An 18931-nucleotide genomic window follows, 5' to 3' on the forward strand; every position below is an offset into this window, starting at 1 on the left:
TAAGCCATCGCCACGTCCTTCACTCTTACACCAATTTAGGCTGCGTTTTTCAGTTGCCATGGGGAATATAGATGCCCAATGTCAATTAATTTCAATGGCTTCCCAAATCCTGTAGGTGGCTTTGAAAATCAGTCACCATCATCTAAATCAAAGCTAACCTTCTATGACACAAAGGGCCACATTTTCAAATGGGCTGTTTCAATTTTGAGGATGCCATTTGCACATGCAAAAGTTGGTACCCAAAAATCCAAGTACTTGCTCCACTTGGTAGGTGCAAGTCAGGGGATTTAATGTGAAAGTATTCAGATTTTGTTCCCACAGCAGGGAGGTTGGGACTCATCCCCTTTGAAAAAGCACCCCAAAGAGAACAACTTCCTGCAAACGTCATGTCAGCTTTGCAAGAAAAGATAGGTTGCTCATGAGCTAAAAAGCAAAGCATGGTCGAGTTGTTAGGGAATGGGCCAGTAACTGGGGAAACCTCTCTCTGCCACTGACTTCCGGTGTGACTGTCAGCAAATCACGTAACCTCTCTGTCTCAGTTTCCCCCATGTGAAAAAAGAGAATACCACTACCTACCTCACTGGGGTTTGGCAAGGCTAACTCTGATGTGTATAAAGGCTTTAAGAACCGCAGATGGAAGATACCATAGAAGTACAAAGCAGAGGGCTCCTAAGTGCTACAGTAATACAAACAATAAATAGCAATCATGATGAATTATTACCATCACCAAAGAGGTATTTTCTGAGGAGCCAGTGGAAGACTGAAAACTATTTATAGCATTTGATCAATATAACTGCAGAAGGTACTGAGGAATATAGCGAACAAAACGTGGCCCTCCTTGCAACACTAGATGTCTCTAAAGTGATTTGAACCAACTGCTGTGCCGGGGGCCGATGCTGTTTCATTTTGCCATGTGAGGGGAGCAAGTGAACCTGGGCCAAATGTTTGCAATGAAATCTGAAACTACCTGGGTTCAGTTTTGTAGCAAATAGGAGACTAAGCTCAGGCTGGCTGAAAGGGAAATAGAGGGTCACTGACCTTTCAGGCAAACCCGACCCAATTTCAAACTAACCTGGGGCAGAGTTAAGATTTCAAAGAGAAACCATGTGAATCTGGCAAGCACACGTGACTTCTGAGAAACGATGGTGTGTTCAAGGCTTCCACTGAGTTTTGCTTTGAGATTTTACAGTTGGATCAAAACTTAAGCTCATCCCAAAACTTGGGGATGTGAACCCAGCAAATGGAGCCCCCAGCAAACATTTCCATGATAACACCAAGCTTTACACAGTGCCAGGAACTAGAGATTTGGTGACACAAGGCTGTGTCAAAAAGCTCCAGGGCCCTTCTGGGAAAAGACAGAGATTGATCATATCATGAGAAATCAAAGCAACTGGTGTTTTTCCAAGAATCTGCCTCCTTTTTCCTTCACCTTGTGACATTATTCCTTCCCTCCTGCAGACACCTTTGCTCGTATGTCACTAGGGGTCAAATAGGTAGGGCAACAGCATAGAAGTCTGAACACCTGAGTTCTAGTCCCAGCCCTGCCATGAAGTCACTGTGGGACTTTGGGCAAGTCACTTCATTTCTCTGTACCTCAGTTTCCCCCACTGCAAAATGGGGATAATGATGTATACCCACATTTGTAAAACATTTTGAGAGCTACAGCTGACAGGTGCCAAGCATGTCATTATCAGTCAGTCATCTAACTGTTCACCTCAGACTGCGAGCTGTAGATGGGAAAGGACAGATTTTGCAGGTGTGGCTCGTTGGGTGTGCAGAAGCAATGAGATGACCAGGTGACCACTGAGGTTCTCTTGGTGGTCAGAGGTCTGAGGGCACATCCTCACTGAAGCAGGGTCCTTACCAGACAGTGCTGTGCTGGAGACGATGAGTTCTTTGAAGTGCTGCCCTTGGCCCAGCATCTCCCCCTCAGTCCTGCTCCCATCTGGGCCGCTGGAGAGCTGGGAGACGTTGGTGTTTGCATCTGATGTAAAGATAACTCCAGGCTGGGTGTCATCTGCATCTTGCTGTCATTTCAGTCCATGCTGTTTCATGGTCTCCCCTCGTGTCATCATCTTGCATTCATGTGCTCATCCCTCAGGGTTTTTAGGAGAGGATTGTGATCCCACCCAGCCCAGGCTTAGATGCCAAGTGTTCTGCCCGCATGCCCTCCCTCAGCATCCTTGAAACTGTCCTTAGCACTGTGTGGTGCCCCTCCCGTTCCTTACGGCAATGTGAACATCCGTTACACAGAGAAGGGGGACAGACGGATCGCATTGCACTGGGGAGAAATGAACAGAGTAATTGATTTGTGCAGGAGCTGAGCTCACGCAGCAGCTGTGCTCGGTGGAAAAAGAGATGGCCTCATTCCCCACTGTGTCCATTACCCTGTGTGCAAAACAAATAGACCTTTGCTCTGCCTATAGAAAGAGGATTCCCTCACCTCAACCATGCCTCAATAGCGATTCCTCTTGGAGGCTTTGTTTGCACTGGGGATTAGCCTTGGTTGTAGTGATTAGTAACCAGCCGCACAGGTGCGTGCCCCTAACAGCTCCAGAAAGCCACAATTTACACCATGCTGTAATTCACCTGTGCTGGCCATTGTGGAAAACCAGGGGTTTGACTGATTCAGCTACACTAGCTGCTGGCCATGGCTTGCTGAAATCAGGGAGTCATCCCCAGAAGAGAGAAGGCCTGAATTTAATATGGCTGAAAAGGGCCAAAGGCAAGTGAGGGCTTAACTCTGCTCCCATTGAAGTTAATGGGAAATTTGCCATTAGCTTCAATAGGGGTAGTTTGGGACCTTGTTATTCTTATCTTAGCCCATAGGTGACAGCTGAGAGGACTGAGCAGAAGACAGGGCTCCAGGAACAAACTGGGTCTAGCATGGACATCCGTCACGGCCTTGGGAAAGTCACTTAAAATCTCTGTGCCACAGAGAGGAAGGATGGTCCAGTGATTGAGGTACTAGCCTGCAACTGGAGAGACACAGGTTCAGATTCCTACTGTGTCACAGACTTCCTGTGTGACTATGGGGAAGACACTTAGTCGCTCTGTGGCTCAGGTCCCCGTTTGCAAAAGGGGATTGGACACTTCCCCACCTCACGGGACTGTTGTGAGGATAAATACATTGAAGGTCAACAGGTGCTCAGATACTGCACTGATGGGGGGAGCTACAAACCAGAGAAACTAACCCTTACCTGTCTCACAAGGGTATTTCTGAGGATTACGCCGTTAATGTTTGTGTGGTGATGTTGAGTTACTGTAAATATGATAAAAACTGCATGTAAAGAGTTTGCATTTAATGCACTGGTTAATGGCCCATCTTCCCAAAAGGAGGTTGCTTAAACCCCCATCCATTTTTAATGACCTCCTGTCCTTTGGACAGTAAAAGCAATAAATTGAAATATAACATACGTCAGATGTCTCTGTTCACAGCTCTCTTTTAAAGGCCTCAGCAGCACATGCCTATCCTGCACACACTTACAGCTGTGTATTTGCCAGCCTTACCCAAGTTGGTTGGGTGAGGCTCACAATCAGCAGTACCAGGACAGGAGACACAGCAAACACTGCTGACGTAGTTTTCTCTGAAGAGCTATTTATGGTTCCCTTTGCCAATCTGCCATTGCCATCCACCCCCTTCCTTGACATCTCAAGCGAGTTCTTTGAATCTTGCCATATTGAATGTTGGATGTTAGCAATTGCTTTAATAAGCGAAAGCCATTTCATGTCCTAGCCAAAGAGAGAGATTCACCAAAGAAACCTCCATGTCACAGTTGCGCTAACAATAATGCTGCATTGGGACACTCACGCCAGACTCTCAAACTCTGAAAGGGACTTTGTTTAGTATATAGTTGCCCCATGCAATCCCAGCATCTTCCCCGGGGCCCCCACCATTCAGTGGCTGTTATGAGTCCCCATGTAGTGGCTAAAAGAAAAGGAGTACTTGTGGCACCTTAGAGACTAACCAATTTATTTGAGCATGAGCTTTTGTGAGCTACAGCTCACTTCATCGTGAGCTGTAGCTCACGAAAGCTCATGCTCAAATAAATTGGTTAGTCTCTAAGGTGCCACAAGTCCTCCTTTTCTTTTTGCGAATACAGACTAACACGGCTGTTACTCTGAAACCTGTCATGTAGTGGCTGGCTCACAGAAGTTACCACAGCTACCAGTCCGGGGAGTTTGTCCTATATAAACTCAAGCCGGAGTGATTCATGCTTTTGGTCCTGGAGATCCTTAGTTCAGACCCCAATAAGAACCTGCCACAGGAGTTTTTACATTTGAATATCGTACAGCCAGGTCCTTCTAAAGCAACTTCTCCGTCAATGCGAAAGTTGAGTTGCTTAATCACACTAGAAATGTTCTGATTGTGCAAACCTAGTTTCCTTAAGTGTATGTATGAATGAATAATCCCTGCTAACTGGGAGGAGGCGGAGTTCCTACCCTGCTCCTAGTACAGTAAACACACCGGGTTCAAACTTACCTCCTTCCTTCCTGAGGTGCTGTGTTGTTAACTGTGATAAAAATGAGCATGTTTACTTCCTGCCAGAGCTTAGTGGTTCCTAGGATGGCTTCCTGCAGGACCTTTCTGTCCTTGCTTCTTATTCCCTCTGCCACAGGGAGTTACCAATGCTTTTATATCCTGGATTGATGCACTGAGGATGTTCAGTGACAGTGCAGGCCATTTGCCCTACCCTCACGTCAGGCTGATTTCCATACATGGCAGTCAGGCAGGGCCCTGGCAAGGGAAAGGGCTCGGGCTGTTGCATAAAGCTGACTTCCCTTTCTGCAGCCATTTCTGAGGGGGATTTTCCCCCAACCCAAGGAGTAGCTGACATCACTGTTGAGCCGCCATGGATTGGCAGCTGGGGAGACCCTTTGAGCCAACTCGACTCCTAGCATGTTATCTCTGAGCAGCTCAATTTCAATCCACTGGAAGTCTATGGGGAAGCATGCTGCTTTAAGTCTGTCAGGTCAGCGGTCCCAGGTCTGGTGATGCAGCACTTTTGAGTATGCTTTTCCACCCACTTCATAATGCAGGCCCATTGAGAGCAGACCCAAGGTCATTAGAACAGCATTGGTGCAATGAACACCCTCATTAGTTCATGTCCAGCTTGGAAGTAGCTGCCCTTTTATAGCATGGGCTGCCATTTCAGCAGGGGCTGCCTGGGGCATTCACAGATACAAGCTCTCATCACGGATGTATGCTGTATGTTGCTACTGCAGATAGGTCTCTGCAAACATCTGCTCAATGTACAGCAAAAAAGCTAACACAATGTTCAGAACCATTAGGAAAGGGATAGATAATAAGACAGTAAATAATAATGCCACTATATAAAGCCATGGTATGCCCACACCCTGAATACTGCGTGCAGTTCTGGTCAACCCACCTCAAAGATATACTGGAATTGGAAAATGTAGAGAAGGGCAACAGAAATATTTAAGGGTCTGGAACAGCTTCCATCTGAGGAGAGATTAAAAAGACTGGGGCTGTTCTGCTTGGAAAAGAGACGACTAAGAGGGGGTATGGTAGAGGTCTATAAAATCCTGAACAGTGTGGAGAAAATGAATGGGGAAGTTTTATTTACCCATTCACATAAAACAAAAACCAGGGGTCACTCAATGAAATGAATAGGCAGCAGGTTTAAAATAAAGAAAAGGAAGCACTTCTTCCCATAACATGTAGTTAACCTGTGGAACTCATTACCAGGACATATTGCGAAGGCCAAAAGTATAACTGGGTTCATAAAAGAACGAGATAAGTTCATGGTGGACAGGTCCATCAATGGCTATTAGCCAAGATGGTCAGGGATGCAACCCCATGCTCTGGGTATCCCTAAGCCTCTCACTTCCAGATGAGATGACAAGGATTGGATGACAGGGGATGGATCACTTGATAATTGCCCTGTTTTGTTCATTCCCTTTGAAGCATCTGGCATTGGCCAGTGTCAGAAGACAGGATACTGGGTTACATGGACTGTTGTCTGACCCAGTTTGGCTATTCTTATGTTCTCATGTTCTTATATGCTGACCAACTGTGGTTACCCTTATATTCAAGCACTCTCTCTGTGAGTTGAAACAATAGCCATTTTGTTTTCAGAATGGCTACAGTCTGTACAGAAGAGGGACACACTGTGCTCTCATGGAGATTTTACTTTTGTTGTTTTCTTGGTTTGGTGGTTTTGTGTGTGTGTTTTTTTAAATTCTAAAATATAGTTTCTTCTGACTGACATATTTGGGTGCTCTTTGGGTATAGAAAAGCAGAATTCCACCTCCACCATCTTGTTATAGCCTTGCGTCAAGAAGCAATAAAGAAGCTCTTAGTCTAGCTCTGCTAATCTGAGGAGAAGACTCAGGGTTTCACTTATTTAATACTCTGCCATTTGGGAGACTGGAACAGGAAACACAAGCTGGATATTTCCTATCATATCAGCAGTAAATAGTCCCTCCAGGTCTCCCAAGGACATGAAATGTATATTTGCCATGTGGCTAGTTATGCCAAAAAGCGGCCTCAGCTCAACTTACTTTTTTTTCCACAGGTGTAGGAAGGAAAGTGTCGATAACAAAACCTCAACCAATCTAATATTTTAGATTTTTATAGCACCATTCACCATGCAGAATCCTTAAGCACGTTCCAAATTCTACAGAAGGGACCCAATTCACTGCTGCCATGTACTTGGGGAGTCATTTATGCAATGTGGATGTAAAAATCCCCCATAAGTTTTCTATGCTTAAAAATAGGAGTACTTGTGGCACCCCACCCCACCCCCGCTCTCCTGCTGGTATTAGCTCATCTTAAGTGATCACTCTCCTTACAGTGTGTATGGTAACACCCATTGTTTCATGTTCTCTGTGTATATAAATCTCCCCACTGTATTTTCCACTGAATGCATCCGATGAAGTGAGCTGTAGCTCATGAAAGCTTATGCTCAAATAAATTGGTTAGTCTCTAATGTGCCACAAGTCCTCCTTTTCTCTTTGTGAATACAGACTAACACGGCTGCTACTCTGAAACCTATGCTTAAAAAAGTCATCACTTTAAAATCTGATATCCTGGAGCCTCTCACAAATAGAATCAGTGGCTTCATCTCACCTTGGAAAGCTGGAAATCTCCCTTTCTAATGGCATAAATCTCTGGTTTCTAGACCTTCAGGGTCATGAGATATTGGACCTTAAACCTCTCCCTGGACCAGGACTGAATATTGCTCCTCTGGGCCTTGAATCACTGTAGTATTTTGAGGAAAGAAGGAAACAGGTGTCCAGGTTGATTTGTTTGAAAATCGTGGCTGTCTTAGAGAGTGCAGGGATCTGGAATGTTGGAAGTAATCCCAGAGGAGATGGATTAGCAGGCAGAGTGCAGGTAAGGCAGTCAAAGGCACATGACCAAGAATATTTACCACAGGGATATCAACCCCAGAAATGTGGCATATGGACATACAATGGATCCCTTCAACAGAGCTACTGCAGTCCAGACTACCACCATGCTACACAGCAGTATGGGTGAGGAGGGGACGGAAGTTTTACCAGATCACACTCTGATATGAAAACTGCTATGAAGACCTTCATGGTCAAGGCAGAGATGGAACCTTTGTTCTTACCATCTCACCTTGAAGGCTTCACTCTCAGGGATCTCCATTTATTTACCCAGGACACTGGAGGAACTGGATGGGCCCTGCACCTCTGGTCACAGCCTGGGTAATGGAAACCGGAGGCTTTGACCATTGAGCCATCCCCACATCCTGACAATATTCTCATCCCCCAGAGCTTTTCCTGTTCCCTTGTTACCTGGCAGGCTTCATTGTGCGCTGTGATTGCTCCTGCACATTTAACAGACGTACCCTCTTTATTTCTTTGATGACACCCAACCATTTCCCCAGCACTCCCCAGAGCCAGTCAGACGACGCTAGCCTCTGAGGCTTGCACGCCTGGAGAAAAAGGCTGCTTATGTTTCTGAGGACGTGCTCTTGATTTTTAGGAGATCTGCATAAAGGTATAATTGACAGAGGAGGATGGAGAAGCCACCAGTGTCTTAAAGCCCATTTAGGAGTCACCTCAACAGCGTTTCTTTGCTGTTGCACATTAGAGGCCCTTTATGTTCTTTCAACCATAGATCAATGTCAATTGCAAAGCCTCCTTTATAGCCTATGATTCCCCCTTCATGTTTTTAGCCTCATGCCATATTGCGTCTGACTCCACTCAGTGTTTCCACAAGGGCTGCCTGCTCAGTGCAGGAAGCTAGGTGCTCAGAGAGTCCCAGGAAAAGCTCACCTCTGCTCACCAGTGTCTATGTTACCTGCTTTGGAGTCTCCTTTGGCAGCTTCAGAAGGGAATAACCAGCCTCTCTTACAGTACATGAGCCTGATGGGGGCAATCCCTTGAGACTTTCTGCTCAGTAATGGGTTTGCAGTGCTGATGCAATTGTAACCGACCAGCCAGGGTCAGTGTGCGTTACGCATCCCCACCAGCATTCGGTTCACAGAGCATATGAATGTATTACGGCTCCCTGCTACAGTGTCTGGCTTTTTAGCTTCAGCTGTAAACACTCCTGCTAGCTCTGGGAGGTCTCTGGTGCATCAGCCAAGATGGTGGGTGTCCATAGGTGCTAGAACTGAGGGTGCTTGGTTTTGATCAGATACAGTGTTTACAGGGTTCACTGGCTCTCAGCACCCCCATTATATGAATTGTTCCCACACCCTTGTGGGTGCCCCAGAAATTGGGATCCTGCTCCCTTTGAAATCAATGGCAAAACTCAGCAAGAATGGGATTCAGTTTTTGTTGAACAAACTGCCAAGTGCATTACGATCTATGTGTCAGGCTTGCAGTATCACCTGTGTGCCACTTCTCCGACTGATCTCATGAGATTTTTCCTGTGTGCTCAACCCTGAATGGGGATTGTGATTTCCAGGGGATTGACAACACTTTTCCTAGCCCCCAAGTCTGCTTCTTGATTGTAAATCAGCAGACTCTTCTCCCTCTCAAGTACAGTGAATCACAGGCAAGAGAAAGGGGAAGGATAATCTCGGATACTGGAAAATAATAATAATAATACAAAATGCCTCTGACAGCTCTGTTTAGCTTATTAATGTTCCTAATAACTAGTCCCTTCTGTTCTCCCCTAATTGAGTTCTGGACTTTATAATTCCCAGTCTGTGTCATGAGCAATTCCCCGATTAGCTGTGCTGTGGCAGACAGAAAGATTACACGAGCGATTTTGAATGCACAAAACAAGATACCAAATTTTACACTCTGTGGATTACAGACACAGGCCTAAATCCGTCGCTCTGCATTTGAAATCAATGAATGCACTGCGGATACAGATTGAGATTGAGGCTGGGACTGATAGCTGAGAACAGCACACATGTCCCGGGGAGGGCCCTGGGCGATGCACACCTGTGATTTACCAAGCTAAGCAACAAAAGATTTGCACTCTCTCTCTCTGACACAGTGCTAATGCCAATAAAGGCTCTACTGAAGAGCACATTACCAGCCTCCATTGCCTCATCACTCTATGTTAATTATAACCCACACAACAAACACTTGTCTATAAAACATCCCCGCTCCTGGCTGCACTGATTTTCCCAACTCCCAGCCAGAGGCTTGACCAAACAGAATAGATGCCATCGTGCCAGAATGCGAGCCGAACTGTGGCCCTTGCAGACAGCCAGAGGAGTGCGTGGTAATAAAGAAACAAGACTCCCGAAGAATGTGCATGTCTATGAGAGCATGGGATTGTCCTTGGCACTTCTCTACCATACAACAGGGTTAAAAGAATAATCGTGTGGGAGCCTGGCCCATGCCCCTCACCCAGAAAGGAAGAAAGAAAATATTGAAGGTCAAAACCATGAAGGTCAAACTTCTAGATGGTGAATACTGAGGGCCAAACAGATCAAGTCATCTCAATGCCTCCTCTGTCTCCTTATGCTATCTCTACACCAACCCCACCCCTTTAGATGGAAAAGCCGTGGGCAGACCCATGCTCTTGCCCCCTGCTACCTCTGTGCTGGAGAAGTTTGCACAGGATGGCATCGAGTCATGGATCACAACTGTCCCCTACCTATAGGGTGACCAGAAGTCCCGATTTTATAGGGACAGTCCCGATTTTGGGGGCTTTTTCTTATATAGGCACCTATTTACCCGTCACCCCCTGTCCTTATTTTTTACACTTGCTATCTGGTCACCCTACCTACCTACCCCTGGGCTCCATCAGAACCAGGATCACACGGATATGTATATACAGCTTAATTAGGAGCAAAGAGACCAAATCAACAGGCATATTCACACATCTTTTGTGAAGATATACAGACAAAAAGAGGAAGCAAAAGCATCTGAATAGATATAAACATCTCCCCTAAAACACTCCAGAAACTGTACATTAGGAATCAGATGGTAAGAATAATGTGTGTTTAAAGAGAGGTTTCAGAGTAGTAGCCATGTTAGTCTGTATTTGCAAAAAGAAAAGGAGGACTTGTGGCACCTTAGAGACTAACAAATTTATCTGAGCATAAATCTGTTAGTCTCTAAGGTGCCACAAGTACTCCTTTTCTTTTTGTTTAAAGAGAGTGACATTTCCCTACAATGATCAATGTATCGGTGCCTCTTTACAGCCAAAAGGCTAGGTGATTCCAACTTTGTCTGTGTCCTTGCTATGTCCCCCTAATTTGTTATAACCCACTACGACAGCTACAGACCATATAGCTCTCTTTAAGCTGTCGTAGTGGGTTATAACAAATGAGGGGGACGTAGCAAGGACACAGACAAAGTTGGAATCACCTAGCCTTTTGGCTGCAAAGAGGCACCGGTACATTGATCATTGTAGGGAAATGTCACTCTCTTTAAACACACATTATTCTTACCATCTGATTCCTAATGTACAGTTTCTGGAGTGTTTTAGGGGAGATGTTTATATTTATTTTCCACTGAATGCATCCGATGAAGTGAGCTGTAGCTCATGAAAGCTTATGCTCAAATAAATTGGTTAGTCTCTAAGGTGCCACAAGTCCTCCTTTTCTTTTTGCGAATACAGACTAACAGGCTGCTACTCTGAAACCTGTATATCTGTAGTCCATCTCCTTTTCTTTGGCAGACTCTGACACACAGCTGTTTCTAGCACAATACGGGGGGGGGGGGCGGGGGTTGGGGGGGGAAGTGGAGGGGGAAGAATCCAAAGGATTCCCTCCGCCCCCCACCCACCCACCCCCGAAAAAGATGACAAATCCTTTGAGCAGGAAAATGTCAATAGCAACTAATTGGGTTGATGGAAATTTCAAAGTGTATTTGTTTGTTTAGCATCCTGCCTGCAGGATTAATGACTAATTAAACAGAGAAATGAAACCGTCAATGCAGAATGTAAATGAGAACGAACAAAATAATCCATTCAAGACTGAAAAAAAAAATGTACAGCTAGAATCCAAAACAAAGGCTGGCGATTTCTTTTTTAAAGGCCCCGTTTCTATTGAAAAGATTTTAGCTGATGATGCAGTTTCAAAAAGAAATGGATTTCCTAATCTAGCCATCTGTGGTTTTATTTTGTTAAAACCACTTCTGTATTTCCAGCATGCTGCTGCCGCTCTCCCTTTCTAATCCGGTTTTAGGACGAATTCTAAACGTGCCCCCCAGAAATCACAGCGGAGATTCTCAGGAGCATCCGCAGCAATAATTATGCAACAGCGGTACCTCCTGCAAACCAAGCAAGCAAAGGAAATAAGCAAGTGACACAGAGCCATGCAGTTTGTCCATCTAGATTTTAGGCACATGCAGTGCTTACACTTGTGTGAATGTTTCCCCCTCACTATCTGACCTTCAGGGAGCAAGGCATGACACAGGAGAGCAGGCTTTTGAACAGAAGGCATTCAAAGTGAGCTCTCTGCATTCACTGTTGTTTTGGCCAGACTGCCCTGCTTGTGTGGGCAGAGACCAATGCATCAATAGAGACAATTACTGGCAGTCCAAACTCATTTGGCATGGCAGTCCCATGACCTCTCTCACACAGAGAGCTGCAGAAATGAGCACATACACCTTCAACAGGCAGATCCAGATCTCTCTCTCTCTCTATTCACCTGCATGCAACCACTATTCACCCACCCACCCACACAGCCTTCCACAGACTCAGGCCTGTGTGCTCCTCTTTCCCTCCTTGGGTCTGGTATGTATGGAAGGGCAGGTAAGAAAAGCAGCAGCCCCTACCTTCTCTCCCCAGACTGTTGTTCGCACAAGTCACACCTTGGAAGCTGGATGTTCTGCAGAGAGGAGGGAGGGAGGACGGAAGAGGCAAAAAAAAAAAAAAAACCCACCCAGGGAGTTTCCCACAATGCATCGCTGCAGTCCGCATAAAGCTGAGGAGAGGAGATGGGAGGGAGAGTGGGCGGTGCAATCAGGAGAGAGGGGCCAGGATGCTGGAGGAAGAAAGGATGCTGAGGACTGGCCAAGAGGGGGGCGAAAGGGGAGGTTAAGAGTGGGTCATGTCAGTCTCCTGGGTCCTCATTACTCCCCCAGGAATCCTTTTCTCTCTCAGACCAGCTGATTGCTCACAGCTGGGACGGGCTCTGTGGCTAGGGACTCTCCCCAGAGCACAGCACTGAGCTCCTGCCTGCCATGAGGAGCAGCAGCTGCTGCATTCTCTCTCTCCGTTTGGAATCCTGAGCGTGCTTGCAGCAAACTGGATTCCTCGTGAGGAAGAGCACCGAGGTGTGGTGGTGGTGGAGGGTACATGGGGAGTGTTATTCTGGATTGCTCAGTAAAACAGTACCCCTCATGGTGAATGTGTGTGTGTGAGAGAAGGGGAAAGGGGGGTTAATCCAGATTATCAAAACTGGATCTCCCCATCCCCAAAAAATGGATTCCCAAGCATGTATGCATGCTGGGGGCGGGGGATGCATTGCAATATGGATTGTCATATAAAACTGGATTCCAGAGGGATGGCGTGCGTGGGGGTGGGGGTATCAAGGGAAGAAAGATTGCCAAGGGAGTGGCTGTGTGTGTAGAAGTCCATTTGTTAAGGAAGGATGGATCAAAGCTCACCACATGTGTGTGCGAGTAACCCCCCATTGCACATCTGTGCAGGTGCATGTGTTTTTGTTTACTCTGGGGAAGGAAGAAGAAATCACGTGGGATTGCTATGCACTCCTCATGCTGGATTTATTCTGTGTCCAGGCCTCTTAACCCAACTCCCTCACCCCCTTCACCCCGAGAGCCTGAGCCTGACCCACGTGCAGTAATACAAGTTTTGTGGGGAGTAGCCTGTTCCCACCTTCCTGGCAAAAGCAGAGAGTCCAGAACAAACCAGTTCCAGGTTTTCCACAAGACACTCTGCTGAGCATTTTGCTAGTCCTTTCCTAGACCTCCAGCCAGGCCCGCTGGATTCAGTAAGGCTGCTAGTTCCTTACCCTGACAATTGATTCTCACTGTGTTAATTTAAAAAGCTCCCGGGGCCCTGGCACACAGTGCGTTGTGTGGGGACACTGTGGTTGTTTGCTTTAATAAGCATGAAACTGTGAGCATGGGATTCCTGCTGTGATGTGATGGCATGGAGGGAGTCTTAAAGAGCTGGGTCAACATTTCAACGGGAACCACAAGTGCTCAACATCTTGGAGTGTCAGTTCACTGCGTGAGACACATACATACAGATTTAGGCAATTAACCACAGGCAGCCCAACTGGAAAACGTGGGCCTTGCTGTATTCCAGACGAATAATGCACAGAACTGGTCCCTCCCAGCAGCTGGGAAATGGAAACTCTGCTGCTTACTGGTTCTACTTGGCTTCCTTGTTCACTAGTGTCACCCTTTCTCAGCCAATAGGGGAGCTCCAGCAGGAATAGTGCCTGCCATCTCAGATAAGCATCAGGGAACATTTCCTTCTCCTTCCAAAGTGCTCACCCTCAAAATGGACAAAACTCATCCCAAGCATAGACACCACTGAAATCAAGTCATAAAACAAAACCATCACTTTAAAGTCTTACGTTAACCGCCGCACGGTGTCAGGCAGCTCCAGGGGCAACTGAGGCTGTTTAAAACTTTACTTTCAAGTTCATACTGTTTTCTCCTCTTATACAGGGCAGCTGAGTAGTGGAACAGCAAGGAAAAGGGCCACGAGATGATGGACAAAGAGTGAATGAGGTGCACCAGATCCTCAATTCTGTAATGCTAAAGCAGCATTGCTCCATTGACTTCAATATAAAGCATCAACTCCTGCAGTATATTTTACTGAACGTACAAACCCACATAAATGAAACCTACTAGAAACATATAAAACATCAGTGGCTTGAAAGTGAAACCCCAGCCCTCAACAAAGAGAATGTGTTTGCTGAATCTACATTGTATCGTGCTGGATTCCCATCCTCCATTCCTACACTTGGGCCAGGCACAGGGGTGGAGAGGTGGATGCAGATGCCTTTAAGCCATCTTTGTACCCACTGTATTCTGGGGCCTGCCTGGCTCCCCGGGTAAGTTAGAGCAGCCCCAGCGTGCAGGAAGCAGAGATGAGCTGTAGTGCAGAGCAGCCTGGCCATGACTCTTGACCAGTTCTGGTCCCAGTATAGAGCCCTTATACTAGCTCTACATCAGCTGGAAGTATCAACAGGGGCACATTTCTAGCCCCTTTCAGGCTCCTTTTCAGCATAAAGGAGCCTTAGAATATCTGAGAATCTGTCAGGCCCATCAATGGCCCCTTGTTGGCCTGCATGTGCATAGATCTATGGTGTTTAGTGCCCAGTATTCATTCTCTCTCGCTCTTTCATAGGAGATACCTATAGAATATAGTGAGCAAGTTTATTTGGCTTGCAGTTTTCTTACTCTGGTTTGGAGTTTGTTATAAATATTGTTATTGATAAATCTAAGAGGAAGATTGAGTGCTGAACACTAGAGGGAGAATAGTTTGAACAGTGTTTGCTTCATTTGCATTTAGAAAATCCATCCTTGTACCATGAAGTATGGAAGAGCCTCTATAAATTGGATCCATTTCCGGCTGTTCTGAGAGTAGCCATAAGTGGGTCATGCCTTGCTAATACAGTGCTTGCTAAGCGCAAAACAGCAAAGCAGGGTGGAGCCCAGGAGTACTGATTCAGATCGAGAAGGGGCAAGGCGAAGCCAGTACTCCCCTCAAGGTCAGCAAAGGAGAAAGCCCCCTGAGCTTAAAATGTATCTTAATTATGGTCTATGAAATCTACATTCACAGCAGAATGAGGCACAAAATCTCAGATGACTGGTTAGAAGCAAGGTGGGGAGGGGTGGGGGGTACTAGGGGGTTGGGGTCCTGGAGAATGGTGACCCCCTCCCTCCCCTCTGCATGCACTATGGCTGATCAATCTGTAAAAGCACCTGCCTCCTGCCTGCATAGGACTCCTGCTGCTTCTAACCAGGAAACTCAGTTTTGACATGGTCCTGCTTGGGGGGCAGGGAAGCAGCCCTGCCTTCACCATGTTAGAAGGGACAACAGCCATATAGATGGGGTTGTCGGAGAGAACACAAGGCACTACAGTGTTCCCACAGTGGCTTGTGCAGAGTGCATTTTCCAGGCACATTCAGACAGCGGAAGGCTGTTTTTAAACGTTCTAGTACCTTGGCAAATTGCTATGAGCTGCATGAGGCTAGGTAGAGCTTAATCCTGCTCCACTGAAGATAATGGGAATTTGGCCATTGCCATCCTTGGCTCACTGTAGCTTTTAATTAATGACAGGTTTCAGAGTAGCAGCTGTGTTAGTCTGTAAAAAAGAGAACAGGAGTACTTGTGGAACCTTAGAGACGAACAAATTTATTTGAGCATAAGCTTTCGTAGGCTACAGCCCACTTCATCGGATGTCACTTCTGGAGCCTCAGCCATTGGGAGGAGTGACTCCTACCAATCATGGGGTGGAATTTGCTTGACGTTTCTGTAACATGTGCCCAGCTGGTACAAGGATGGGCTGAATAGAAAGGCTTGCCCACGGGGCAATTTAGCTGTTTGTTGAAGCCGTCTAATTAACCAGGTAAAGTTATACCAACTTAATTCCTGACTAAGTGTCCACACAAGGATTTATACCCATATATCTACAGCTGTATTATTAGACTGCTATAGTTATGCCCCTTCCCCAGCTAGAGAAACCTGAAATCCCTACCCTCTGCCAAGGGGCTAGGATTGCAAACCTGCTATTCTGCAGCTGGCCAGAAGATGACAGCCACACAGACAAGGGACAGAAGGAGGGAATTTTTGTCAGAGAATGTACAAGGTGGCTTGGCTGCTTTAGGGGAGAGCTGCAGAGGCCATCACAAGAGGAGGGAGAGAGATCGGACTCTGGCCTCATGCCGCTGTAGCCCCGCTGGCTTCTAGAAGCTACTCCTGATTTCCACTAGGGTAAATACGAGGAGAAGGCTCAGGGCCTTAAAATTAAGAAGCTGATTTGCCTTGGGTGTCACAGTCGTACTATGTCACAGTCCCACCGGGAGGCAAGGTGATGGCGAGGGAGTCTCCCACAGGGAAATGCACAGGCCGCCATCTGGGACATGGTCCCATCTCTCTGGAGACCGTCATGTTTCCGTAGAAGCGGAACAAATCTTGTTGCACGCGGTACAGTTTTGTAAGGCACCACATCACACGTGTTTACGGCCTGCCCTGCCACACACACACACACACACAGTGGGTTGCAGCAACTTCATGGCCAGGGTGACAAGGGAGATGTCATTTTTTCTAGTGGATTTTTAGTTCTCTTGAAGGTGAGGGACTATAGCGCCACCTGGAGGCATGCTGCGTGCAGGGCAGGGCTATGCGGAATATCCCTGCGTAGGTTTGGAAATGCACTTGTCACAAACTGCACCGCCTCCTGCTATTCCAGTGTGGTGGTATTATTATTACTACCAGTAGGTCATCTCTAGGCTTAATCCTCTCCAATCATGGATCTGCAAAGACTCCTGTTTTCCTTGTCCTGCCTCCTTTCCCCTTTAGCCTGACTTTTGCCCCTCCCCCCCCGATTCTTGACCCAAAGCACCCCCTAACAGTGCACTACTGGGCAAGGCTAATGCACCTCATTTTTGGGTTCAGCTTCTGATCCCAGTTACAGTCCCACTTTTTTTTTTTTTTCAAATGAAGCGATTCTCAATTTACACCAGGGTAACAGAGACCAGAATTTGGCCCATGATCAACAGCATCCCCTTTTATTAGTAATATTAGGGTAGTACGGAGATGCCCCAGCTGAGGTCAGGGCCCATTGTGCAAGGTGCTATGCACAGTGAGAGACGGCCTCTGCCCTGACGAATTTACAATCCTTGTAGACAAGACAGGCAAGAGGTTTGAGGGGGAAACAGAGGCACAGCTATACCTTGCCCAGGGTCACACACTAGATCAGGGGCAGAGGCAAGAACAGAACCAGTCTCCCCTAACACCCAGGCTTGTGTCCTGTCCACTAGGCAACACTCCCTCTCCACCTAGTCTCCTCCCTAGCATCAACTAAGATCATACCTACCTGCACTTAGGAACCTAGGAAGAATTCCATGCACTGCTACAGACTAGGGACCGAGTGGTGAGGCAGCAGTTCTGCAGAAAAGGACCTAGGGGTTGAGGTGGACGAGAAGCTGGATATGAGTCAACGGCGTGCCCTTGTTGCCAAGAAGGCTAACGGCATTTTGGGCTGTATAAGTAGGAGCATTGCCAGCAGATTGAGGGACGTGAGGCATTGGTGAGGGCTCATTGGAGTAGTGTGTCCAGTTTTGGGCCCCATACTACAAGAAGGATGTGGAAAATTTGGAAAGAGTCTATCAGAGGGCAAGAAAAATCATTAGAGGGCTGGAGCACATGATTTACAAGGAGAGGCTGAGGGAACTGGGATTATTTAGTCTGCAGAAGAGAAGAATGAGGGGGGATTTGATAGCTGCTTTCAACTACCTGAAAGGGGGTTCCAAAGACGATGGCTCTAGACTGTTCTCAGTGGTACCAGATGATAGAACAAGCAGTAATGGTTTCAAGTTGCAGTGGGGTAGGTTTAGGTTGAATATTAGGAAAAACTTTTTCACTAAGAAGGTGGTGAAGCACTGGTATGGGTTACCTAGGGAGGTGGTGGAATCTCCTTCCTTTGAGGTTTTTAAGGTCAGCCTTGACAAAAGCCTGGTTGGGATGATTTAGCTGGGGATTGGTCCTGCTTTGAGCAGGGGGTTGGACTAGATGACCTTCAGGGGTCCCTTCCAACCCTGATATTCTAGGATTCTATTCTATGACCTGTGGAATGATTGTGATATGGCCAAATCTCTATAACGAACTAGACAGACACACCACACTCCTCGCACAGCAGGTATGTCCCAAATATTTCTATTAGCTACAGTTGTTCAAATTCCTACTTCTGTATCCCCCAGTTGGCCTTCCTGGACACACACACACACACACACACACACACACACACCCATGTAACAAAAGAACCAGCATAAAAAGAAATACAAACACCTTATTAAAAGGCAGCACCAATCGGAATACGAAAGGTGGGCTAGCAAATGGGGCACTGAGCTGGGACTCAGAAGATTTGGTATCAGCTCCTGGCTCTACTACCCCCATGCCTCACTTCCCTATCTGTTAAATGAGAATATACTTTCCTACCTCAGAGGTGTGTCTCAAAGCCGATTACCAACTGGAAACACTCAGATTCTACGGCAAATGGGCCAGATAAGCAGACAGATCGCACATCCCCCCCGAAGCAACAGAGGAAATATAGTTATATTTAGAATATTTATTTTACAAGACAATACACAAAAAAATTACAATATTTTTAAAAACTCTTCAAATAGGAAAAAAAATACCCCCCCCCCCTTAAAGCAGCAGTTTTTAAACAGTACAGGTATTGCCCAGGACCCTACAGCAACGGGATACAATGTTATACGGTGTTATTGAAAAATCACCAACAGTCAAATGCATTGAAGAGAACAGCAAAAAAGTTTAAACACACATGTAATGGTCAAACATTACTACACAGAACATGGA

At 46.5% G+C, this 18931-nt stretch overlaps 1 protein-coding gene across 2 annotated transcripts in view; it reads right to left on the reverse strand.

Moving 5' to 3' along the window:
• CEND1 (cell cycle exit and neuronal differentiation 1) overlaps nt 1–12248 on the reverse strand; it is a 29872-nt gene extending 17624 nt beyond the window's left edge. The window contains exon 1 of one of the 2 annotated variants that reach the window (XM_073347152.1): nt 12184–12248. The gene's annotated coding sequence lies outside the window, so the exon portion shown is untranslated. Of the gene's footprint in view, nt 1–1864; nt 2172–12183 lie in introns of those variants that run through there. The other variant, XM_073347153.1, reaches the window with a different exon arrangement.
• Nucleotides 12249–18931: the final 6683 nt, after the last annotated feature.

Source organism: Lepidochelys kempii, chromosome 6, assembly GCF_965140265.1.
Source record: "Lepidochelys kempii isolate rLepKem1 chromosome 6, rLepKem1.hap2, whole genome shotgun sequence".
Taxonomy (NCBI): domain Eukaryota; kingdom Metazoa; phylum Chordata; order Testudines; family Cheloniidae; genus Lepidochelys; species Lepidochelys kempii.